Source organism: Ornithodoros turicata, chromosome 2 (assembly GCF_037126465.1).
Source record: "Ornithodoros turicata isolate Travis chromosome 2, ASM3712646v1, whole genome shotgun sequence".
Classification (NCBI taxonomy): Eukaryota; Metazoa; Arthropoda; class Arachnida; order Ixodida; family Argasidae; genus Ornithodoros; species Ornithodoros turicata.
This window is the reverse complement of record NC_088202.1, coordinates 44,396,140-44,422,124: the sequence shown is the minus strand read 5'-3', so window position 1 is coordinate 44,422,124 and position 25,985 is coordinate 44,396,140. Positions and strand designations below refer to the sequence as shown.

The 25,985-nt window shown below is 44.6% G+C and overlaps 1 protein-coding gene across 1 annotated transcript in view; it reads right to left on the bottom strand.

Annotated features, from left to right (window-relative positions):
* The window catches only part of LOC135383406 (atrial natriuretic peptide receptor 1-like), a 283,616-nt gene that overhangs the window by 72,215 nt on the left and 185,416 nt on the right, over positions 1-25,985 (bottom strand). The gene's annotated exons all lie outside the window — the stretch shown is intronic.

Below are 25,985 nucleotides of genomic sequence, written 5' to 3'. Positions count from 1 at the left end.
GTTAGAAGCAGTTGCAGTTTTGCAGGCATATGCGCGACCGTTGAGACAGGACACTACCTATAAAGAAACCGAAGTGAACATCACGCTGGTATTGTTCAAACGTTAATGCTAGAATATTACAGCTTTTTGTAACTCACGTACTTGCAGTCGATACAGTCCCACGTTCACCTATAACGAAAGAATACAATTAGCCTCGCTTGTAATATAAATCGTCGCTTCACCGATGTAGCCGATCCACTCCTGCCGCCATTTGCAATGTGTGCATCGTCTGCAACAGAACGATTATTAAACATAAGTAAAACGCAGGCGTCGTACGTTGCATCACAGCCAGATTGGCTTACCTTAAGGAAACATTAAACTTGTAATTAAAAAGCAAGGTTGTCGTCCTTTCAAATCCGAGGTTGCAGCGCACATAATGTTCAGGCACGAACGCGGCGACTAATGCACTGCGGCAGTGTTGCCACACGTACAAAAAAAATTATCTGTAGATCCGAGTCCGAAAAATCTGTAGATCGAGCTAAAAATCTGTAGCCACTCAAAACTCAGTTTCTTGAACGTTTTGCCTTCAAATCTGGAATATCTGCCTGCGTCTCTAAATTAGTGGAAGAGCAAGGGCTTATTTTGTTCCACTGCTGAAGACCACAGCCGGAATTTATTGCTGCAGCGCTCTGGCATTACGCGTTGGAACTTTCGGTTTGGGTTTCCTATGTCCCGTTTTTAAAGATTGTACCAGACTTAGGTGTCCGCTACAATCACAATAAAAAAATGGCACTGCCCGTAGACTTTAATACTTTGACACGTGTATTCACATCAGCTATGCCGCTCCAATAGATGAATAACGCATGGCGTGTAGTAGAAACATTTCTCTCGCTCGCTCCACCATCACAGTGAGCGAGGATCACAATGGACCACAAAAACAATAAAGCTCGATATATTATTTCCAGAGACATAATAAAAGCGTACATGCGTGACGTGAACAATAAATGTTGTGGTTGGGGTTGTGGCACTTCAAAGCCAGTCAAGTCAAGTGTGCAAGGGAAACTGGTAACGCGCACACAAACACTCAAGAAAACTGATTTCGCGTTGAGGCTCGCCAATGGTTCAGTCGCCGTAGACGTCCTTCTCCTCCGGCGAGCCCCGCCAGTTTTGTGATCGACGGATCAAATCCTTGTCAACGGCGAAGGCGAAGCAGCTTGACCCAACAGCATGCGTTTCGTGTGCAGGAGGCCAGTTATGGTGGTCGTTGAGAGGCTGTTTCTTTTCTTCGTTTTCATCAAATTAACGCCGGAAAATATTCTAATAAATAGTCGGTAAAACACTCACTCCCGCGTTCTGCTGACATTTTTCATCGTGGTCGTTTTGTGAACTGATGCGAAACACTGTGTTGAGTGATCCATTCGTTGGAGCAAAAAAGCATGAGATTTCAAGAGATCTCTGTAGATCTGTAGATTTTTCAAAAAGCAGGTAGATCTCAGAATAAATATGTAGGTGTGGCAACACTGCACTGCGGTAGAATACGCTGGAATACGCGGTGCCACGTGCGGTCACTCCTCACGGGCGGAGCGCGGAACAACGTAGTACGCTCCAGCGAAGGCACACATATTCAGCCGGCACACGGATTATTCGACAAGCACACGAGTATACGGCTCAGGAGGCACACATATTATTCAGCGGGGCACACATATATGTCGATAGGGATCTTTGAGCTTGCTATTTGGTAGCTGTTACGACTGCTTCCAGACGGTTACGGCTGTGTACCGGCTGTACTTTCTGAGAGAACCTTTTTAACCGGCACATGTTCGTCACAGGATTTAGAGTGTAGACTCAAAATTTCTACTGAGGTGCCTTATTGTATGCATCTGTAGGTAACATAAAGCATATCATTGTGCTTTCAAAAGAAATACATTTCATGTAAACGCTCTATGCCCGCTACACCGATTTTACGCCTCTTTTACACCCGAGCTCAGTGGACGTTGTAAATAAGGTGTTACGTTATTATTACAGCCATTTAACACCCCTCATCCCAGGATGTTTCTTCGAGCAGGTGTAATTTGGGAGTAAAAATTAGTTTACACCCCAGTTACACCCGGATTACACCCTAAAGGGTGTTTTAAAATTAAGAGTGCAACGTCAGTTGGTTGTGCCCGAAGCGCTCGAGGCAGCGGGAAAGTGTGGCGCAATGGGTGGTGTACTTGTGGCAGTTCAGCAGGAGGTGCGACGTGTGGTGGGGCAAGATGAAACAATCTTTATTTTTGAATTTCTTGTTCTGTGTTTATTTTAGAACCGGTTACGTGCGTTCTGATTTACAGATCAGAAGCTCTAGACCTCTGAGAACGTGCATATGGGTAGTTTTTTTGGAAAACACGAAAAATAAAAATGCCATATTCAATTGCAAATTTCTCTCTCATCTTGCCCCACCTTACCCTACAGAGTATGACCCCATTTTACTAACTTTTGCAACAATTTCGAATACACTTCTGTAAAAGCTCTGTGCAAAATAAATAAGAAAAATGGATATGCCCTTCATCATCTAATACTGGTACGAAGTCGCGTACTGTACGTTTCTTTTTCTATCACATCACATCACACCGTACTGTAGTTTTTTTATTCCATGTTTGCGCCGCGAAGCAACTGTGGCTATGAGCGGCGTACTGACGTGGGCAGATGGGAGGACAGCGGGAACGAGTGCGGTACAGGGGAGTTAATGTGTGTTTTGTAGGGCTGTGCGAATAGTGATTTTTGGGTTCGAATCGAATACGAATCGAATAGTAAAATCTTCGAATAGTAGCGAATCGAATAATGTCGAATACCACACAAAAATGTGTGCTTATTGCTGAATAGTAAGCAGAAGCTTGCATTGAAACCTGGTGCTCAGTTGTAGTTGGTGAGGCTGGCTACGAACTGTATATAGACATATTTCATTGATGAATCGTTTCTGCTAGAATTGTCCTGAAAACTGTAATTCCAGACATAACGTAGCTGGCTGTGTGATTAAATCCCTCTTTCTATGGCTTCATAGCTGGTCCTGCCGAAGTTCAAAATAATTAAACTAACTTTAACATCCCTGCCAACATTTGCGAAAGTATTTCTCAAAAGTGGCAATTTTCTGTGATCCCTCAAATCGCACTTTTAAACCATGCCTGCAACCCTGCGGCACTGGCAGAAGTGTAAACTAGGCTTCGCCTGATGCTCGGGGACATGAGGCGAAGCCAACTTGCAGGATATCGTCAAGTCCGCACGCGCAAATCTGTAAAGTAAGCTTCACCTAACACTTAGAAGCGTGAGGTGAAGCCACCTTTCATGATATATTTGAGGCGCAGAAATGTAAAGTAGGCTTCGCCCAACGCTCCGGGGCATGAGTTGAAGCCAGCTTGCGGAATTTCGAATATATTCGAGCATTCGACGAAATGTTATTCGGCTCGAATACGAATAGTGCGGTACCGTTATTCGGTACGAATATAGAATATTTCGAATATTCGCACACCCTTAGTGTTTTGGGCGAACTTCAGGGGGAGATGTACCGACATTCGCCTAGAAGGTCTGCAGAAAAACCCAGCAGAAACCTCAGACAGACCGGTGATGGGATTCGAACCCCCCCCCCCCCCCCGTCCTCCCATTCTCGAGCAGGTCCTCGGCTACCACCATCGTGCGGATGGTTTCACACGCTGGGCCATGTCGCTGGTCGTGTACTGTAGTTAAAAGTTGCGTAACCGTGGAAACTCGCTTACGAGAACCAGTTACAGGCAAAGTATCTCAAACGTGGACCTGGAGTAAAGTACCAAATACCCGGCATCACTAGTACACTCAAGCACAGTACCATGTACGACACTGCGAATGTACTTCAAGTAAAGTACAAAGCACTCGGCAGAATACTTTAAGGTACTCAAACAAGAACAACGTATAAGTCGTAATATACTCATCAGGTACCCGTTTACTACAAATTTAGTTCGTGTAATTTTGCGTTTCACTGTTTGGTAGTTATGCGTTGATTTTTTTACCAAAACTATAGCAAACATTTTCGGCAAGTGTTGTGAAGCCCAGGTTGGTTAACGGCTTGGTCGTGAAAGTAGCAGATGGCATAATTTGCGCTTACTGGCAATACACTGAGTCTGTGCTGAGATCGTGCAAACTAGTATAACATCCCGACTGAACCCCTGGGGTTTACGTAGGATGTTCACATCAGGGGAGTGTTTGGGTGCGATACCGCAATAGGGTACCTCAATACTAGCTCCTAAAGTACTAGTACAAAATATATTCAAATCAGAAAGTATTGGGGGGGGGGGGTGACGTAAGATTTCCGGAGGGGCATTAGAGGGTGCGGGGGTGTTGTAAAATACCTTTTGATCACATTGCCTACTGCACAGCATTATAGAGCAATTGTTTAGGTGTAATGTACAAGGAGGCATAACTTCAGACAACAGCAGCGACAACAGATAAATTAATGATGATGAATGGGGGAATTCACCACGTGAGGTGCGGCCCACTACCGCAACGCGCAATTGACGGAATGGGATGTGACCTGACGATGAGATGATGAACGACGCTGCAGCGAGTGGTCGCCAGTCAGCGGAGTCGGTGAGTGAACTTCAATGACTATAGGGAGAGACTATATATAGATCACTCGTTGGCTGCTTTCTGAAATATCATGTTTAAAAAAAAAGGTACGGAACTACAGAATATAAAGCGCAGTGCAAACTTTCATTTTCTTGATGTGCCTTCGGTGCCTGCAGCAATCTAATCCATGTGACCATTTAAAAAGGCAAAATGTACAAAAATGAAAACGTGTGTGGGTTTCAGTTTCCCACCTTAGTTGATCATATAATACTCGAGAGTCAATCACACACTGTGAAAAAGACTGATTATTAAGTACTCTCAATAGGAGAACAGTGCAGAAAAGCACTAGAACTGGAGCACTACTATTCGGAGAAACGAAAAGACAAATACAGGTCTTCGTGCTGCCTATCGCAGTGCCATAATGTATGTGTGTGTCTTTGTGTCGCCAACTTTTAACGCAGTTGTAGCCTTTAAAGCCGTTGCTCTGACGACGCTGTCCCCGAACAGCAGAATGACAAAGTTCTCGAGCTGCTTGCACGGTGATATAACGCGGAAAAAGAACGCGGACCAAAGAAAGAACATCCACACAATTATGTACCCACTATCCAGTGCCCAGGCTTTGGTTCTACTTGCATATCGCCTGGAATGGCGAGCATACTCTTGAAACACACATCCGGTCAAGACGAATGAGGTGTCTGATCATTACTTAATCTAATCACAAAGCAGCTGCCGGTGTCACTGGACGCTAGAAGGCCCATTAATTCACTTCGGCCTTATTGGTCCCGACAGGACCGACCTAAGGCGGTTTCTCGAAGCCAGCCGCTGTCATACTGGATGGAGGGTGGGGGGTAATGTATGAATCGGCTCGCCGTTGTTGACCACACAGAAGTGGGCATCGTCACACTGGATGCCAGTGTAATGGGTAACAAGGTGACAGCCATTCAGATGTAGCGCAACTGCGATAGGTATGCAATCCTATGAGAGAAGCGGGATAACAGCCGAGGCGAGGGGGATTTATTTGCAGCAGAAGAAGAAGAATACAAAAAAAAAAGGAAAGATAAAGGGGAAAAGGTCAGCCAGGCAGCACGCCGGCTTGCAGGAGCTCACAGGGAGCCCAGGAGGCCCGAATCATTCAGAAAGCGGAGCACCGCCTTTGTGACACTAAACTGGCTAACTCGTTGCACGGGGCCAAGGAGTGTTCCCAGGGTCTCAGTGGCTAGCCTGCTGGCCATGTCACGTCGAGACTGGGAGGTCCCCGGCCTCGAATCTCGGTGCCGGCTCTGCTCTCTGAGGTTTTTCCTCAGACGCTTTCAGACATGGGTCGGCACAGTTTCCTTAGAAGTCGGCCCAGGACACGCATCCCCCAAGGGCGTTTAAACGTGGCGTTGCCCACCTCTGTGAGGCCGATAACGGCGAGCCCTTTCACCATCACCACCACCGAGGGAAACGTCCATGCACCCAAGCTCTGAGGAGAGTTGCCAGACACCCGATGATGAAGATGACGCCGACAGTGGAGGAGCTGATGGGAAATGTCGTCTTCTAGGGCGCAGCAGGGGCAAGTGGGAGATGGGACGCGGCCCATTTTTTGTATTATTATTTTTCAGTTTCCATCAAGAGATGGCGGTTGTCCCAGACAAAAAGCTGCCATGATGCAGCTTGAAAACGCTTGGGGACCGCGACTTCAATAGCAGTGCTGACACATACCAAACAAAGGAAAAGAACTGGCATTCACATAGCGACACCTCAGCAACAACGAAATAAGCACATCTGGCATGATTAGGAGCATCAATAAATTCAAAGATAAACAATCTTGCGGAAAGCACAACCATTAACACAGACAGTAACAGCTTTGCCGTAATTACACACACGCATGTCTCTCCTATCATCAATAACGGTTTGAACTCGCGACAAAAAACTCAGCTACTTGATAATCGATCAGCAAAAACAGAAGAACGCAGGAAATGCCCTCTAATAACCCAAAAGCGAAAAGGAGTAATAAAAAGAAAACACAATGTGATTGAAGGATATTTAGGTAGTGTGCACGGAGGACTTTTTTCGAGACCTTTTTGAAGTCAGGGTGTTCGAACAGGTAACAGTATTTGTTTAATAACGTTGGTAACTGGTAGCGTATCATTTGTGTTCCGTATGTGGTCCGGCATCGCGAAGTCAGCCAAACTTCGCTGGCCCGTGTACGAGCAACTGTGTCATTCTTTGTTAAGTGTGACAAAGTGTGCAATTCGTGAATAACGGCGCGACCAAATTTTGACGTTACTAAGACTCTGTATTCATATAAATATGTGACTGAAATTATGCCCAGCTTAAGGAAATTGGGCTTGGTATGTGCAAGGAAGTGTTCGTTACAAATAGCACGAGCTGCTCCGTCTTTGGATTAGTGTCCATTTATTGAGGTTCGCCTTTGTGGTCGTTCCCCAAATCAAGTGTCCGTAACAAAGGAGAGAAGAGAAGAGCGCGTTATAAAGGCGTAGCTTAACTTGCGTAGGTAGTATTGCCTTGCACTTCCACAAAGTACCAGGCACCTGCGACAGTCTACTAGATAATTTATCGACGTGTATATCCCAGCTCAAGTCAAAAGAAAAAAAAAAGACACCGAGTATCTTGATGTTATTCACTAGCTCTATTTCGTCGCAAGATATAGTCAAAGGAACATTTGCTATGACACGTTTGTTCTTTGGTCTGAACAAAACGCCCTTTGTCTTTGTTGAATTAATCTGTAGGCAGTTATTGCGTGACCACTCATCTAGTGTCTTGAGTGTCATATTTGCAGTGCGGGTTATTTCATCTGCATCAATGCCAGAAAAGAAAAGACTGGCGTCATCGGCGTAAATTACAAAATGTGCACGAGGGCAGATGTTTACAATATCGTTATTGTAGATATTAAATAACAATGGCCCCAATATACTGCCCTGAGGCACGCCGGAAGTGATCTCAAGAACGGAAGATAAGTGGCCAATAATTTCAACTGACTGCCTTCGACTGCCAAGATACGACTCTATTAGAGTGAGTGGGGTACCACGTACACCATAAGAGTGCAATTTTTTAACAATACACTGTGATTTAAAGAATCGAAAGCTTTTTTGAAATCTACATCGACTCGTAATGTTAACCGCTTATTTTCGAAGTCATTTACAATAACTTCTTTTTGCCTTAGTAAGGTGAGCTCTGTGGAACGACCTTTACGAAAGCCATAGTAGTTGTAGCCAAGCCATAGTCAGTCATTTTGATCAGGAGTGAACGGATGAGGGAAACGTTCAGCCGAAAACGATGAAGAAGGGACTCTTTCTCGCGGGTACAGCGGCAACCGATGACAAACTCCAGTGAGGGGTCGATGGGCTGCAGGAATGAATGAGGTCGGATAGCGTCTACAAGAAACTGACGGGTTCCTGTCTCGCAGGGACGCCGTGTTAGCAAGCGATACGCAGACAACGGGGGTGGCAATAGGGGCACCGGCGTGGCCACATTAAAGTGCCACTACGGACTAAATCTCGCGTCTTCAGAATCATACCAAAGTTATGTTACTGAAATCTTGTTGTCTCACTTTACATTCCTGCAAAATATTTTGGCTCTACGTGAAGCCAAAGCTAGAGAAGATTAATTTTTATTTTTGAGAACTGTGACGTCATGTTAGGGTCCGAGGGAGCGCCCGGCTCTCATCTGGCAACGTTGTTGCCCTTCGCGTCTTCCGGGGGACTCACTTTTGCACTCCGTTAGCGGAACCCCACGTGACATATCCTCCGACCGCGCCGACTTTCGAGAAAACCCAGGGGGGGAGAAGACATCTCTCCCCTTTTCCCTTCTTTCGATCAGCGTCACGTGACTTCTCCACCACTCCTCCTCGCCTCATCGAAACTTATGGAGCCCCCCTGTCCCCCAGTCGTATTGCTGTCCTCTCTCCATCTGTCCACGTCTGTACGCTGCTCATAGTCACAGTTGTTTCGCGGCGCTAACGCGAATAAAAAAAAACTTGTGTAGGCTCAGCAGATCTGCAAAAATGGACAGAAATGCACAGCATTTGTAAATAGGATTGAAATTTCGCGTATAGAATCCTTGAGGCACCTTCTTTCTATGGACTAGATAAAATAAACGCTGTTTTCCGAGTCCGGAGTGGCACTTTAAGCGCGGCGCGTCTCGCAGCCGCGTCAGCACTGGTGTTTCCGTGTAGCTCTGTATGCCCGTATACTCACTGAAAGCAGATGCGGTGGCCGACAGAGAAGAGGTGGGCATACTCCTGAAGTACCATGGTACGCAGATCACTCACGATGCTCGGGACGGCAGCAGCCGAGGGTCGACCACCTTTCACCAGCATATCATATGCCTGGTTCCGAAGCCGGTAAACTTTTGAAATAGCTTTTATTTAAGAAAAAAAAACTGCGAAGTTGTGCGAATTGTGTGTGTGTGTGTGTGTGTACTCAGAAATCACCGTATGTGAAAAGCTTATAAAAAACTTACCAATCCGCGTTTCCAAAATGCGGTGTGGTTTCGTACGTTCCGGTGTGCTTCAATGTCTATAAAATAATACTCTTTGTCTGGGTAGACGGCGTTTTGCGTTCTTGCTTGTTGACCTACACCATCTACTTATGGACTTTAACTTCATTATCATATCTCACGTCTCAATGTTTCGCATGTAATGGGGTAGTGTACTGCTCTCCAGTGGTGAATCACCCCAGGCCATAGTCATGATTTATTTGTTGTTGTTGTACTTATGGATTGCCCCGTCTACCAGCGGGAACGCGAGGTCTTGCACCACAGGATGCATGCAGTCGACCACCGCACTTTTACCCTCGGCAAGGTACTGGGTTCCTGGTACAGTCCTGCTCATATGTATCAAGCTCTCCTACACTTTTGGGAGTTTCTGTCATATCCACCACCATCTTTCATTATACAAGTGGCTCTGGTGGGAGGGGGGGGGGGGGGGGAGTAACGTTGGGTAGACGAGCGATCTGCCTGCCTATGATGGCGGCATGTGGCACTGGGGCAGCGCCCAGCCTGCTGCGGGCATCAGCCCCATCTCATCATCATATGTATGTGTTTTGCGATAAAGTTCCAAGGTGTGTCTGAGCACGGTACGCTAGAAACCTTCACTGCATAACACGTTGAAGGCCAACCTCACCGAAACGTTTTTCGTTCCGGTTTTCGTTCCGGTTCTATCACGAACGGTCCGGTACCGGTTCTGCTCCGGAGCAAAAACATAACGGTTCATACCGGTTTTAACGGGTTCCGCTTCTAGTGTGCATATTCATTCCCAGAAAAAAAAAATCAATGTTGCAAAATGTAAACCCGTTTATTCCGTATACATGGTATTCAATATTAATAGGCAGCTGAGATATTGGCAGCTCCTGGTTCCTGTAGGTGACTGTCTGTTCAAATAGACTTTCTGCCTTCTTGAAGCGCATGATACAGACGGACTTGTTTGTCGTAATGTCATACGTAAAGCCCTTTCTTGCTGGATTGGTGCGATTGCGTCCCATCCGAATGTCCCATCCGCTACCTACCCAGCAAGCACCACCGCACGAGTACGACGCAAATCGAGGAACACCTACACTCACAAACGCGCTCGACGGCTCCGTGTTCTTTTCGTCGTGTCCTGTCCACAACACGGGCGCCATTTCGCACGCGCTTGCCCTCGCGGGGACGTAAGTGTATTCAACTTCGCTGCTCTCAAACAAGGGACGCGTTGCGCGACATTACAGAGAGAAGCCGTTACGCAGCCTCCTTGGGTCACTGTTTAGTTGAGCGTGTTTCCTCTTAAGGGGAACGTAACCAGAGAGAAGAGTTTGGGCGGGTGAAATTAAAATGAACACTACGGTACATTGGTAGAGAGTCACAACCGGTCACATGTACCTCTGAGTCTAAGTGCGCGAACGATAAAACGTTACAAAGGGAGCCTAAGGGTCATAGTATACCGACATACATTCCACCGTAACCCTCGTAAAGTATCCATGACATGACTTTAGAACACGCGACGTCAGTTTCATTCGCCTATTCGTAGCCCAAACCGGCGAAGTTTTCCTTGGACCGAAAACCGTTAAACCAATTTTTCGGTTTCCCTCCTGAGCGAAAAAAAAAAAAAAAAAAGGTATACGGTTCCGATTCCGTTCCAGTTCGCACCAAAATAGCGTTTTTTTTTCGGTTTTCGGTTCGCTCCGACACCCTGCCAACCATTGCACAGGATGGTACAGTTATCACCGTCGATTAGTGGAAAGTTCCGGGCGTACGCCTTTTTGTGACAATTAACATGAGTCACAAGAGGGCGGTGATGCCGAAATAGCTTGCCGTAGCCGGCCGCATACCAGTGGGCACATGAGTCACAAAAAAGCGTATGACTCCCGTTTTCAACAAATCGCAGAGAGAACGATGTAATTCCGAATCATGTTTCGCTAGGAACATGTGATGCGCTGCAGTTCTGCTCCAAGAATTTCCAGCTTCCGGCTTTCCGGCTCCAATTTCCGGCTTCCACACAACAAGTTGTGCAATTGGGGGAGCTCGCAAGGTATATATATAAACAGGTAGCGAAACTCCCATAGGGCCCTGCGTCTTCAGATGGCGCTATGATAGAGACTGTCAGCGCCATCCATCCATTGCGCGGACTACTACTCTTGTAAATAAATGACGTCACATATGACGTCAGCAGCATGAATAATAAGTAGTGCATAATTAGCCATGGCACTTTTGCATTCGCGTACTTCGTTTGCGTTGTATACCCTTCCCCTTTTTCTTACCGAACCATACTAGTCACCCAGGACAGCAATACCAGACGAGAACAGAGAAGAACAAATCACATCAGGTTTAATGACACATATCAGTTCGAAATAGATAGAGTTATCACAGGTTTTGATTTTGACGAAGGGTACGTGATAACCACAAATAAACAGGAAGTTTCACTTAATGTCCATTCCTAACCTAGACCTACACGTACACGTAGTGATTAGCTGTTTGTATTGCTTCAACGAATGGTCATAATGGATCCGTTGCAAAAAACATGGCATCGTTGGTGCACAGCTGATTCGCTAACACTCACGCTATCATGGCCGGTCTTGCCATGACGAAACCTTTTTTTCTGGGGTCCAGCAACACGAGATGCAAAGCACTCATTGTTCACACGCGTTATGTGCGTTATATGTGTTATGTGAACGTCGCTTCCTGTTTAATCCAAAAAGTGTACGAACTCCGCATTAGAATGCACGGGTACACGGCACAGATAAAAGAATGCACGGACAAACGAGCGTACTGCTACACATGCGCAGTGGAGCAGGGTACGTAAACGTACTCAGGTGGTAGATCATTTCGTATATGTGTACTAGTGGTGCAACAGATAGCTTTTCCTATACTTGAATTATGAATAAACTATTAGTTTATACAAGACCCATGCGCGCGTCGTAAATATTTTATGCTTGCGACCGTACCTGTGCTACCAACACCCAGGATCACTCGAGTCACGGAGATAACAGTGTTGCCAGGTCAGATTTGGTTTTTTTCCTCGCTTTCGCTACCTGGGTAAATTTATCTTGGAGTTCGTCTGACGCATTTTATACAGGAGTGAGGGTGTCCGCGCAACATTCATTCAAAGACATGGAGGAGTGAAACAATTCATGGAGGAGTGATTCTGTAGCTATAGTAAAGTCCTGCAGGGAGTCAATGAGACGTACGAAATGATGATATGAGGTAGAGTCCGCTCGGAACTGGCAGGTACGGACACAGCGCCGCCGGCGAATGTGCAGGAAGCAGACAGAGATAGTTAGTGGCAGAGGGGTGGCAGGGAGAGCTCTGGTAGATGTTGCGTCTCTTGCTATTGTGTCTGCGGGGGTGTTACCAAGAAGGCCTACGTGTCCCGGGATCCACTGAAGCGCCACAGAATGACCAGTTGCCGCGAGTTGTGACAGAGCTTGCAGTATGAGCGTGTGTAGAGTGCATATGGTGCTAGGGCGAAACGGGAGCAGCAGATCCAGTGAAGCCTTGCTGTCAGTCAGAACAACCCACTGTGCAGCCGGCAGACCGAGCAGGTACTGTAAAGCCGACAGGATGCCGAGGAGTTCTGCTTCCATAGAAGACATTGGGTATGGGAGGACAAAGGCTTGCTGAAAGTCACTGTCAGGGATATAAAATGCAGCACCCGAGCTGTCTGCCGTGACTGAGCCGTCCGTGTATACCTGGCGATGGTTCTGATACGTGGAGTGCAGAAAATGGAGAGTGAGTTGGAGGGCTAAAGGTGCGGGAGTGTCACGCTTGCGCTGAAGACCGGGGATGGTGGAGCAGATATCAGGACGCGCAAGGGTCCACATTGCTGGCGCATAGTTGGGAGTGGTTGAGGAGGAAGGAAGATGATCCTTCAGGCGGGCGATGGCCTTGCCGAAAGCTGAGTCAGGGCATTCGTCGTCAATATGGCAAAGATAGTGGTGAGGGTGACTGGTGAGATAGCGAGAATAAACTCGAAGTGTATCAGCATCCCGCAGAAGGAGACAGGCGTCTCCCATGCTTCAGCAAGAGTACAGTAAGTCTCTGATGTTCGTGGTACTCCCAGACAAATGCGAAGGCCGCGGGCCTGGATGTTAAGTAGCTCACGCTCCTGTGTTTGGCTGAGGGCATGCAAGATAGAGAGGCTGTAGCGCAGTGTCCCCAACACGAGGGCCTGATGGACGCGATGAAGATCAGAGCAGGACGACGCACCAGCGTCTGAGGACGTGAACTGAGGCAGCCACCTATGTGGTAACCATCTTCACATGGCGGGACTACGTTAGGTCGCGATCAAGTATTAGACCTAGGTATCGGCATGAAGTGGCGAAAGTCAGAGGGGAGCCGTCAAGGTAGAGCGGATACCTGCGGAAGCATTTGCGCGAGAACGCCATTGCAACAGTCTTCGCCGGTGAGACTGTTAGGCCACGGGAGGCAAGGTGGGTGGTAATCACATGTAGAGAGCTTTGCAGTCGGCGCTGGATCGTATCTCGAAGGGGGGGGGGTATATGTTTATTCACACAAAAGGAGATGTCAGCCAGGCAAGTGCCGGGTTGCTACTGCGGAAGTCCAGATGCAGATGTCGTCGGCGTATATTGTGATGGATGTATGAGCAGGGATCAGCGGGGTAAGGGAAGCCATAATAAGGTTAAAGAGGAGGGAGCTAAGGACACTGCCCTACGGGACCCCAGGGGTCACGTGGGGCTTGGCTCAAGGGGGTTGTGTAGGGGCCCACGGGTTTTGCTTTGTCTGCCTGGTTTGCAAAAATTAATTTGTGTAGCATGGCCACGGCGTGTCTCATCTTACCCCACGCGATGTCTTGTCTTGCCCCGAGGGTTGGGGCAAGAGGAGACAATCTGCATTTTCGAATTTCTTGTTCTGTGCTTATTCCAGACCGGCGACGTCCGTTCTGCATTTACAGGTCAGAAGCCCTAGACCCCTGAGTATCGCCTATGGCTAGTTTTTTTTAAATGCGAAAAATAAAAATTTCATATTCAATTGCAAATTTCTGTCTCATCTCGCCCCACCTTCCCCTACGTCAATGATATGGTCAATATAACTCAATCACCTATCAAGGATGTAAACTTGGATTTTATTATATTCGGACGACACATTGCTGTTCTCTGGATCTTCAGTCACACATATAGAAACAGCAGTAAACAGTACGCTAGAAAGTTGACGCTGCGGCACGCAGAGCACATCAGAAGCGTGCGTCACGACTCATCTATTTCACCAAGTCCGACGCTAGGGTCATGTTGACTGCCTTGTGTCGCCAACTGGCTGAGGCACAATGGCTCTCTGGCGGGGCTCGCGCCTCGCTGCTACACCGCGTTGACCCGGGCCTTGCCTCTACTTTCCCGACATCGTTTCCTAGGCCGTTTGTGTCACTTTACCACCGGCTCCGCATCAACGTGCCCTACAGCCGACGTCTTCTTCACAACCTTGGAAAGGCGGATTCACCTAACTGTGGCACCTGTGGGACTGTTGAGGACACTGAACATACCTTATTACCCTGTCCACCCCTTATGAAAATGATTTTCTAGTTTCTATACAAGACCTATAGAGAATCTATCTATCGTGTCTAGTGTGAATCTTGTGCATAGGAAATAGATAGAAGCTGTATAGGGTTTTTAACTGGTAAACTCTATACAGTTTCTATACAGGATTCAGACTCTAGAATGTATACATTTTCTATACAGTCTCTATAGAGCTAATACTATAGCTGCCCCGAAAGATCTTATTTACGAACATGTGCTACTTGTTCTTTGCTGTACATTTGAAGAACAACTAATACATGTGATGTGTGCATATATGAACACGGATACAAATGCTAATAGCGATATTGTGACTTATCACTTCAGACAACGTGAACATTTGCCGTTTAGTACTTTTTAATGTTGCACTTGAAGAACTGCTGCTTCTTCACTGTCAGGGGAAAAGGTATAAAAAGCGTATGTATAAAAAGGTAAACGAGGGCGGAAGTAATATTTTTGTACATATTTCAACTGTCTATACCATCGTTTAAACCAAGTGTAACTCACTGATCGCAGTAGCTAATCGTATAGTACGGGGCTGGCTCATTAATTTGGTGTGGAGATTGTGCTGGTCTAGTTCGAGTAATTTGAATAATAAACACAGTCCTTAATGCAGTAATATATTAACAGCTGGAGGAAATGCTTTCAGTGACTGTTATTCGCTACTGAAATAACAATCTATGCGTGCTCCCCTCGGGTGGTGACCGAAATAAACCGTCCAAAATAAATCGTTCCGAAATAAATCGTGCTGAAATAAACCGTGTCAATATAAATCCTAGTAATACTCCCACGGTGTTCAAAATCCCGCTACCGGCGAGAAAACCACCGCCAGCTGTCCAGACACCGACTGCCGGTCGCCAATAGCCACAGGAGCGGTGATGGCCCGCACCCTGTGCCAACGGGAAAAGCAGCCGGCACGCAGGCAATAAGAATGTTTTTCTAGTTTCTATACAGGACCTATACATAATCTATTTATCGTATCTAGTGTCAATTTTCTGCATAGGAAATAGATAAAAGCTGTATAGGGTTTTTAACTGCTAAACTCTATACACATTCTATACAGGATTCAGGAACTAGAATGTATACATTTTCTATACAGTCTCTATAGAGCTAATACTAGGCGCCGAAAAGGTCTTTTTTAGGGACATGTGTTACTTGTTTTTGCTGTGCATTTGAAAAACAACTAATACACGTGATTTGTGCATGTATGGGCATAGATACAAATGCTAATAGCAATATTGTGACTTATCACTTCAGGCAACATTTACCGTTTATTACTTTTTAATGTTGCACTTGACGAACTGCTGCTTCTACACTGTCAGAAGAAAAGGTATAAAAAGTGTATGTGTAAACCAGGGCGGAAGTACCATTTTTGTACCTATTTCAACTGTCTATACCATCGTTTAAACCAAGTTTAACTCACTGATAGCATGTAGCTAATCGTATAGTACGGGGCTGGCTCCATGCATGCGCAACGGGCAGCACCACATTAATTTGGTGTGGAGATTGTGCTGGGTTAGTTCGAGTAATTTGAGTAATAAACACAGTCCTTAATGCAATAATATACTAACCAGTTGGAGGAAATATTTTTTGTGGTTGTTATTCGCCACCGAAATAACAATCTATGCGTGCGCTCCTCACCCGTGTGGTTCATCTCTAGCTAAGACGGCTCCACATGTGGCCTAGCCATTTCGTTGCGTGTTTTATTAGTATCTGTTCCTCTGCAAACACTTCACAGGCGTGAGCGTGTGCAAGCGTATTTCTTCGGTTTCTTTTTCGTTCCTTTCTTTCTTTCTTTCTTTCTTTTTTTTGCGGTTTGGAGTTTTGCGCAGTGGGTGGGATGTGGCGGTGAAATAAATGGAAAGTTCCTGGTTTTTGAGATACAGAAGAAGATTATCGAGCTACTGCCATCGGCTCCCTCTTCAAAATTGTTTCGTAACCCGTTTCGTGACGCACCATCTATTGACAGTAAAGTCCACTTCATATAGTACATAGATACAGTCAGTATAGAAAAATGAGGCAACTTTGTGTCCTACATGAACACAATCTGTGTAGAAAAATGGGGCAACTTTCTATCCTATGTCTAACTACTTTGTTTTCAATGTATATATAAATGCTTTATCTATTTTCTATCCGATAGTATTCCCATTTATTCATAGAAACTCCATTCGGAGTAGATACAAGTTTTAATCTATTTCTTATGCGCTCTTCTTCTTCAAAAGCGCCTTCTTCAAAAAGAAGGTATTGAGGAAGACGTCAATATTATCTATATTGATAGACAAATTGAAAAGGTATCCTCGATTAAAACATTAGGAGTAAGATTTACTGAAAACTTAACTTGGAACATGCGTACAAACTATATTGTTAAGAAACTTGCAGCAGGGCCATTCCACCCCAAGTGATCGAGAGATGCCGCTCGACCCCCCTAGAATTTTATGTGAATTTTTCTGGTGGTTCCTTATGACTTCGAAAGCAATAGGACATTGGTCTTTTCTAACGAGATTGAAATCTATAGGGTGCAGAGCCCCTCAAAGATGCAGTGCTTGGCGAAAACTTATGTCGTTTTAAGCAGGCATTGCGGCCCACGTAAGGTACGGAGCATGTTGAAAAGCTCTTGTTTGATAGAGGAGGGTTCATTTTACCGTATGTAAGCAATTTTCACCATCGCACTCGAGGAGCTCGACGCTTGTGGCGTGCACGAAATTTGCAAAGTTTGTGCAAGTTTACGAATTTTTTTACAATATAAAATTCCGGAATTTCTTCTTCAAAATTTTTTGTCGTATAGACCCCGTGCTGTGCTTTAAGTACGAAAAAATACAACCCCACCGGTGCATTGTAAGCCGCAGTAAAAAATCGGGAGGTGCACATTTTTGTGTTTGTGCAAGTTTACGATTTTTTTTTACAATATAAAGTTCCGGAATTTCATCTTCAAATTTTTTTGTCGTATAGACCCCGTGTTGTGCTTTAAGTACGAAAAAATCCAACCCCACCGGTGCATTGTAAGCCGCAGTAAAAAATCGGGAAGTGCACATTTTTGACCGAAAAATTCGGTGTGAGGAGGTCGGGATAGAAGTGTGAACATGGTGTCATTCGACGCACCGTCTTCCTAGCAAGACGTAGCAAAAAAATCTCAGATGTACTTTTTGTTAACATCAAATAATAATTTTTTAATTGAAGGAAACTTCGCAAACGTGTATGCGCGCTGCGGCGTATCGTACCGAATGAACAACTGAGCGGGTCACTCACAAAACACTAGATGGAAACCAACCACCAACCAACCAACCAACCAACCAACTAGATGGAAACAAAACACTAGGCAGTCGCATTATGAAGAACAAATAACGGTTGCAAACACGTGTTTGCCTCCTTCAAGACCCGACGGTTGTGCTGTGAGCGCTCATCAAGCTGGCCATCTTGCGCTCTAACGAAAGTTTTAGCCAGCTCGCGGTGCAGGTAAGTGAGAGGTAAGGAAAGATATGGAGAGAGGGGTCCATTCAGGCTTAATGGTACCATATGGCTGATTTTTTGCCGTGTGGCATCCGGCATCCGTCTGTCGAGTCGTTGACATGAGTAGAGTAATCACGACATGAACAGTGACCAAGTACCGCCTGCACCGAACACAGACGGAGAATGCTTTAAACAGTAAGTTCCTGGTATGTGTCATTGTTCCTTTCATTTTTTTTGCACGTGCGTGTTAACTCATTCCAGTATTGGAAACAGATATCTTTAGCTGTCCGCTCCTCTTGCACGTATATAAAACTTACTTAGTAGCTGTGATGTACGATCCTTTCGCTTTGTACGCCAACAGTTGAGATGTACGTATAAGAGAAACATTTTGTCAGTCACAGGTGCTATCACTTTCAATACTGGATAAGCTATTTCCGGGCATTTCTGTTGTGTACAAGGCTATGATGCATATACTGCCTTATACAGGTCAGGTCTAGCGTTTCTTTCATACTCATCTTGCATTTTATTATCTTGGTTATTTCAGAGAAACATGGGCGAGCGTACGAGGACAGGCATTTTTATACTGTTTGCCATGTGAAGACACTCTAGTGTATAAGCAAGACCATAAAAATGACTTCAGGGAGATCTGGGACTTTTTGCCTTGTTCCTTGGCTTAGATCTTGACTGTCGCAGTTCAACTCACAAAAAACCGCGAACATGACCCCTTGTTACCGTTGTTTCATGGCAGTGATCAGGCTCCAAGGAACAAGGTGAAAAGGCCCAGATCTCCCTGAAGTCATTTTTAAGGTCAGGCTTACACACTAGACTTCACAACGTTATACCTGACCTGAATAACCTAGTATCATAGCTTTGTACACAACAGAAATGCCCTGAAATAGCTTAGTGATATCAAAAGTGATAGCACCCGTGATTGACAAAATTTTTCTCTTATACGTACGTATACACATACACAAAGCGAAAACATCGTACGTCACAGCTACTAAGTAAGTTTTATATACGTGCAAGAGGAGTGGACAGCTAAAAGGTTCTGTTCCCAATACTGGAACGAGTTAACACACACGTACAAAAAAAAAAGAAGAAGAAATGAAAGGAACAATGGAACATCCCAGAAACTTACTGGTGAAAACATTCTCCGCTTGTGTTCGGTGCGGGCAGTACTTGATCACTGTTCATGCTGTGATTACTCTACTCATGTCAACGACTCGACTGACGTATGCCGGGTGCCACACGGCCAAAACTCAATCACATGGTACCATGAAGCCTGAATGGACCCCTATCTCCATGTCTTTCCTTATCTCTCACTTACCAGCACCGCAAGCTGGCTAAAAGTTTCGTTGGTGCACAAGATGGCCAGCTTGATGAGCGCTCACTGCACAACCATCGGGTCTCGAAGGAGGGAAACACGTGTTTGCAATCGTTATTTGCTCTTCAATAATGCGACTGCCTAGTGTTTTATTTCCATCTAGTGTTTTGTGAGTGACCGGCTCAATTGTTCATTAGGTACGATGCGCCGCAGCGCGAATACACGTTTGCGAAGTTACCTTCAATTAAAAAAAAACATTATTTGAGTTTAACAAAAAGTACAGCTGAGATTTTTTTGCTACGTCTTGCTAGGAAGACGATGCATCGAATGACACCTTGATCATGCTTCTATCCCGACCTCCTCACCCCGAATCTTTTGTAAAAAATGTGCAATTTGTCGAATTTTCACAACTTATCAATTTTTTTACTGCAGCTTACAATGCCCCAGCGGTGTTGAATTTTTTTGTGCTCAAAGTACAGCATGAGGGCTATACGACAAAAAATTTTGAGGAAGAAATTCCAGAGTTTTATATTGCAAAAAAATTCGTAAACTTGCAGAAACTTTGCAAATGTTGTGCACCCCACAAGCGTCGAGCCCTTCGGGTGCGATGGTGAAAATTGCTTACATACGGTAAAATAAACTCCCCCATATCAAATAAGAGCCTTTTAACGTGTTCCGTGCCCTACTTGGGCCATAATGCCTGCTTAAAACGACATGGGTTTTCGGCAAGCACTGCATCTTTGAGGGGCGCTGCTACCCCTAAAATTTGAATTTCGTTAGAAAAGTCCGATGTCCCGTTGCTTTCGGAGTCAGAGGAAAAAAAAATCAATTCACATGAAATTCTAGGTGGTCGAGCAGTCGAACAGAAGTCGACAAACTAGGTGGTCTGGATCATTTGGCGTGGAATGGCCCACCAGTAAATGGGACATTGAGCAAGCATCCACATTTATTATCGGAAAAAAATGCGGTTACAGATATATAATGAATTATTTTACTCGCAGTACAACTATCGTTCTTTAGTTTGGGGCACTGTCACAGGTACAAGTATGAACCAGCTGTGTGTAATGCAAAAAAGAGCACTTAGAGTGAGTGGGTCCCAGGACATTGCGGCATACCTGGGCATGATGCGGCTGATGTGGCACGCAGAGCACATCAGAAGCGTGCGTCACGACTCATCTATTTCATCAAGTGAAATAGATGAGTCTTTACTCTTTTCGGACTTTAGTGGTCATGTTGACTGCCTTGTGTCGCCAACTGGCTGAGGCACAATGGCTTTCTGGCGGGGCTCGCGCCTCGCTGCTACACCGCGTTGACCCGGGGCTTCCCACTTTCCCGACATCGTTCCCTAGGCCGTTTGCGTCACTTTACCACAGGCTCCGCCTCAACGTGCCCTATAGCCGACGTCTTCTTCACAACCTTGGACAGGCGGATTCACCTAACTGTGGCACCTGTGGGACTGTTGGGGACACTGAACATATCTTATTATCCTGTCCACGGTATCAGCAGCACAGACAATCTCTACAAGCTTCTTTAGCTCGGCTGGATGGCAGACCCTTCGATGCTGTTAAGGTTCGGGGCCCTTGGACACCCGACCATCAGTTCCACGCCATGCAGGCATTTGTGCGATTTTGCGCAGACTCAAGTTGGTGGACACAGTGTGACCGTGTGACCGGCAGTGTGTGTGAGTGACTGACTGAGTGTCTTTGTCACTCATTGTTCTTATTGTAGTTAGCCATTTTTGTTTTCCTAAGTGATCTGGAGTAGACGGCTCTCGTAATGAGTGCCTATTTCTCCTTTTTTTTTCTTCTTTTCTTGTCAACTCAACTCAACTCAGCACTTAGAGTGGTCGCTGGTGTAGATAGTCTTTCACATACAACAAGCCTACTTGACAGATACAGAATTATTCCAGTTTCAAGTTTTATAACTACAAACTAGCCTTAACAGTTTCTTGCACTGGGAAAACATTACTGTTTGTCTTGAAATATGTAATTTATGCATACGAACATACATACCAAAAGGGAGCAGTGGTATTTGCCTCTATGTAGTGCGAATTACCCCAAGCAGCACACCAATAATGGTCCATTATTGGACACATATGGGCTGCCAAGATTCCCAATATTGGTCCAATATGGGCTGCCCATATTGGCAAGCCCATTTTGCGCCAATATTTCTGTGATAACGCCAACGGGGAGTCCGTGTAATAATAAAGCATTATCCAGTTAAATCCAGTTTAATACCCACCACTGACATTATTTCTCTCTCCTTTTTGCTTTTTCATTTCTGCAGGTCTCATTGAATCACGTTGCAAAGAATTACAAAAAACAACACTGCATCGTCCCAAATGACAGCTGGATGACAGCCCGTGGATGACAGCTCCCATCTTGGAAATTTTGAGAGAAAAAAAATTATTGGGCACGTAAGTTCAAACGGGATAATCAAAATCAGCACTTCAAAGATAAATTTAGTTATTATCGTAATATCTCGGTTAAGATGATCCGAGAGCGTAAACGTGAATATTATCGTCAGTTAATACGGACAAGCAGTAATCCTCGTCTAGTATGGCGGGGGGGGGGGATATATATATTAGACGAAAAGGAAAAAAACCAGGGAAAGGTCAGCCAAACGGGACGTCGGCTTGCTATTCCAGTATGGCGGATTATAAATGAGGCTATGGGAAAGAAATTACCAAAGCAAGTACTGCCTACGACGACTGATGATCTGACCTTATTGTGCGAGCATTTTAATGGGTTCTTTGTTAACTTGGGCTCTTCACGTGGAAACTACATTGGCAGTGTCCCATGTCACACTCATAATGACAATGAGAATACGTTTGCACTGTTCGGTGTTACTGGTGACGATATTCTCGAGGCTATAAATAAGTGCTCTGATAATACTTCGCCTGGCAGTGACAATATCACTATGAAGGTAATACGGCAGAATAGAGATATCCATGTCCGATGCTGGCTACAGTCTTTAATTCTTCTATTGCTGAGGCTTGCTATCCAGCTATCTTGAAAAGTGCTAGAGTGGTACCAGTATATAAAAATGGCGACTATAATAATTTAACTAATTACCGCCCAATCTCCGTGTTAAGCGCGCTTAACATAATTTTCGAAAAAGTACTATTCTCTAGATTGACAACTTTCTTTGAAAAACACAATATAATCAGCCCAAACCAACATGGGTTTCGCAGGTCGAGGTCCACAACTACTGCTGTACTTTCAGCAACTGAAATTATCAACAGTACTATTAATAGAGGTGAATACTGTGTTGGCATTTTTTTAGACTTGAAGAAGGCCTTTGATACAGTTCAACATAATATCCTCCTCGCTAAATTGTCTAAATATGGTATAAGAGGCCACTCTTTCGAGTTTTTCTCCATTTACCTCAGCAATAGAACACAAACTGTATCTATTGCCGGGCACCACTCTTCGTCACTCCCAATACATACTGGCGTCCCCCAGGGCTCGGCCTTGGGACCTTTGTTCTTTATCTTGTACGTAAATGACTTTCGTAGTGGAATGTCTTCAAATTGCATTATGTATGCTGATGATACGGCGTTGTTTTTTACTAGCAAATGTATAGATACAATTCGAATCAACATTGCTTCTTTTATGCCATTGCTTCTCGGATGGTTAGAAAACAAAGCCCTTGAGCCGGCTCTTTGCCTGGCTAACCTTTCCTTTCTTTTTTTCTTAATAAACATATCCCCCCCCCCTTGAGTTAAATATATCGAAGACAAAATACATAGTATTTCGTTCGCATCGTAAAAGTGTTGACTTATCAAAATTTAATGTTATCATCAAGGGCTTACCCATCGAACGCCTTAATAGTATTAAGTACCTGGGTGTTGTGCTAGACTTCCATCTTAACTGGAAGCCACATATTTCACAAGTATGTTCTAAGTTATCAAGTTATCTAAGTTATCTAAGTATCTCAAGCGTGTGGCGCTTTGTACAGGGTGAGCAAAATCTTCCCTCTGGCTGTCCTAAGAATTCTGTATTTCTCATTAGTCCAATGTCACCTCTTATATTGCATTGAATCATGGGGGCACACTTATAAAACTTACTTAAGACCCATTGAACTTCTTCAAAACCGTATAATTCGCACAATATTGAATGCACATCCTAGGCAATCATGTCTACCTTTGTATGAAACACTGCGCATTCTGCCATTTAAAGGTCAGCTATGCCGATATCCCAAATAGTCGAAACGGTTGTGATATTCTGAAAGCCCACATCCAGCTCTCCCCAAAATGCACCTTCATTCTCTCAGTTCGGTACAGTACCATGTCAAAAAAATAGATAATTCATTCCGAAACACACATGGGCGCAGCCATTTTTATGACGTAGATGCACCCGAACGGGCATTGTGACGTGTACGCGCCTTCGTACTTGCCAGTGGATTTCAGCTACGGCTTCTCGCGGCTTCACGTATCTGTGCTTGAAGATGGCGGACAGCCGGGTTCCACCGTTCCGCGATAAGTAAACAGTGCAGCAGCTGCGAACTCACTCGCGAACCAACCTCTGTGCGATGTTGTGACTGGAATTCGTCGTTTGTGTTTTGTGAGCATGTACAATTTGTATCAAGTCTCGTCTGCGTTAGCGCCTTTACATCACTTGCCCATTGTAGAGACTGACGTTTCGACAGCCGTGTTAGCAAGAAAATGCCGACAGCGTTTTATTCCTGCAGGAAAAAATTGTGCTGTGTATTTGAGAAACCGCATACTACTATGGGACAAGTTTTACGTACGATTTATCAATGCGCAACAGCGTCGACGATGGTATGTAACGACGAGAGACGTAAAACGAAATACAAATCACATTTTAAACTTTTTGTGGGATTCTGTGCATTTTCCAGAAGCAATCTTTGAATCACACCCCCACGCTGCGTTGTGTGGCACGCTACAAACTACTGCATTTTATGTCTAACATCTGGATATTGTTTGTAATGAGCACCGTCGCACAAAAACATGCACACGAAAGCTCCAGTAGCCATGTGGTTGCACACTATGCAGACGCAAAAGAAGTACCAGAGCACATACTGCCACTTAGAAATGGTGTTTTTAGAAATGTGGTGTCTGAAGAGTTAGGGCATAGCATAGATCCTAGAAATCAGGTGCACCTTATCCTTCTGTAGAGTGCTCTTTCAATTCACAACTCAGCCCATGGGGTGTAAAAGTGTTAGAGGCAATTATGTGACTTGTCGTCCCGGGTGACATCACTGGCCATCGTCGGAATTAATTCCGTGCTCAGGAATTATTGTACAAATCACTTTGTATGTAGGACATGATAAGCAATATGTAAGTTGCAACCTTGTCTGCAGCATTCTCGATGGCCTCTTACCTTTACAGTTTCAGGCACGTTACCAAACCATTTAAAAAGGGCACACTTACAGGGGCCGTGTAATTTGAGTTTTTAATTTATAAAAATATAAGTATACAATATGTAATATGAAATTTATATAAAATAAAAATAACGTTTATAAAAAGAATTTATAAAAAATAAATGAAAAGGCTTCATGGAAGCAATCCATTAGCATACCCATTGCACAAGCACAATTATATATGCTTGGACATCATCTAATTAATCTTCTGAACCATATGTGTGGCTGCATACGAAATTTTTTATGCGCATGCTCTACCTTCCTGTTCCTACATGTGCAAACGAACAACAGTGAATATATGTGAAGTGGCAAAAAGCAATGCTAGACTCTACCATTATTGTGCCCCTTTAACTTTTCCACATTTATTTCTGGTCAACAGGGAATATCTCACTAGAAAAGAAGACATTTGTGCATTGTTTGGCAAGCAAATAAATATATTTATTTACATTTTCCATCAATCAACAATGTTGTGACCTGGTGCAAATATTAATGTCAACAAGGAAAGTACTTACAAATTATTCCTATGTGCTCAAATGCAGATATGACAATTCTGTTTTTGTACCTCAGCACAGTACAGTTTCAAAATTAACAAACTGCACAGCATCAGCAATCTTAAAGTAGCTCAAGAGGGGAGTCACATAAAGCTCCAATAATAGACTGTGCAAACAAAGCTAAAAAAACAAAGTACTTCAAAAAAAAATCTGAATAATTGGTTGTCGTTGTGATATGTACTACTATGCACAGTTCATGAATGGAACATGCTACCTCATTGCATTCCCTCCATGTGAGCACTAGCACAGGCAGCTTTTTAGGTCGCTCTTTTCGTGTTTTTCTATTGTCTTTTTTTGTTTTCTGTTTTTGCAATAGCAAGCATGGCCATAGTGAAACACAAGCAGCCAAGGACAGGATGAGACATCTGCAATGCGACTGCTAGCTCTCAACTGATATATTTATTAGCAGACTCTGGAATATACACATATATGCTGCTAAGCAAATGACAAGTTAACCAATAGAATAACAGACAAGAAAAAAGGGTTATATATCTTCCCCTCTCCTCATTCTATTTCACAGGCAGCCCTAGTATCATTCGGAGTGTGTCCGTGCGTTCCCTTTGAGATAACGTGTCTCAGACAGAAGCAAATCCAACAGCAGACTGCTTACACATGCAACTGTCTTGTATTTCTCTAACCACTTGTTATTTAACCGCTGCCTTGAGCTGTGTGTTCTGGAAATTTATGCAGCATCCAGAATCCCTGCAATGTGTTGCCATGTTT